Source organism: Brassica napus, chromosome C9 (assembly GCF_020379485.1).
Source record: "Brassica napus cultivar Da-Ae chromosome C9, Da-Ae, whole genome shotgun sequence".
Classification (NCBI taxonomy): Eukaryota; Viridiplantae; Streptophyta; class Magnoliopsida; order Brassicales; family Brassicaceae; genus Brassica; species Brassica napus.
In genome coordinates, this window is record NC_063452.1 from 22,910,403 (window position 1) to 22,912,010 (window position 1,608).

The following is a 1,608-nucleotide window of genomic DNA, read 5'->3' on the forward strand; positions in this document are numbered from 1 at the left end:
ATCGATTCCATCGTGACCGATTTTGACTTCAACACACATGAGCATCAGTCAACATGCTACCTAGAGTTATGGCAGACCATCTGGATCTGCAGGTGGAGCCTTCCAACGAATTGTTCACTTTTGTGGACTGCTCTCAAAGGAATTCAGGAGGAATTGTGAGAGACCTAGAGGTGCAGATTGGTAATGCCCTAGTTCCAGTTGATTTCCATGTCCTAGACTTCAAGCTAAACTGGAACTCTTCTCTATTGCTTGGGAGAGCCTTCTTGTCAACGGTAGGAGCAGTATGCAACCTGCAAACCAATCAGTTGTGCTTGACACTCATAAATCCTCATACCCACTACGACCCCATTCCAGTAAAGAAACCACAGACGTCCTCCAGAAGAATCAATGATCCAGGAATCATTGCAACTTGCCACTGTGGAGTGGAATACGAGACAGAATACTCGGCGTCGATCGAAACTCACACTGTAACATCGATTGACAATGGCCATCAGAAATCGATCGACACACTACAGGAAGAATCGGTCGATAGTAGTCCAAACGATTGGGAAAACGACTACTACAACCCCACTATTGCCGCGTACACTAGACAAAACATGCATACAGAAGAGTATGACGAGGAATATGAGGATGAACGAGCTACTGATTACAAAGCCATCCTTGATGAGGAAGATACACTTCTACATCATTCCTCTTGGAAAAGGAATGCACCATTGATCGACATAACAGGCTCACCATCGATCGATACTCAACCTCAACAGAGGAACCGGAAACGAGCATCGACCGACATAGCCAACTACTCATCTATCAACGCAGAATTAGACCGTGTGCGAGAAGGAGACTACTCGATTGGAAGTTGGGCAGATGATCACCATCACGAAAGTTATGCAGTAGAAACAACAATATATGAGCCTTGAGAAGACGAACTACATGAAGGTTTCACATATGAGGAACTTCTCAACATGCAAAGACGCGATGAAACAGATCAACATCGATCAGAAGATGTTTGGGGAAGAACACAATCCAGCCATCCGATCGACAGGGCAAGCCGCCCATCGATCAACATCAATCATCCAACATCGATCGACGTTGCTCATACAAAATCGATCGACATCCGTTCTAAACCAAAAACCACTGTAAGCAAAAAAGATAAATTTGGTAACGAGTACCTAACTCCAGACGAATTTGGTGTTTTCAGGGACCCAGATGGCTACGCAAGAGCAATAGACGGACGTATACGAAACGTATCTCGAAAAGATATTGCAGACATCCTTCATACAACCAATGAAGCAGAAAATTTGTTCGTCCATCAATGTAACATTCCAGAATACCAACAGAACGACACAAAAGAGTTCTATGACACAGCTGGTGGCACAAACAAAAGCTTCAAACAAAGGTTTCGCCATCCCACTCGACCATCGATCGACGTTGACGTCCCAACATCGGTCGACAGACGTCCAGAATTCAGCAGAAGGGCCTTTGATATCTACGGTACCAGGAACTTCTACTGGGTAGAGAAAAATGAGTATGGAGTCTACAGAGATGATCAGGGATACGCCAGAGATCTAGAGGGACGCACCATTCGTGTTCACAACAGAGATATAAGAA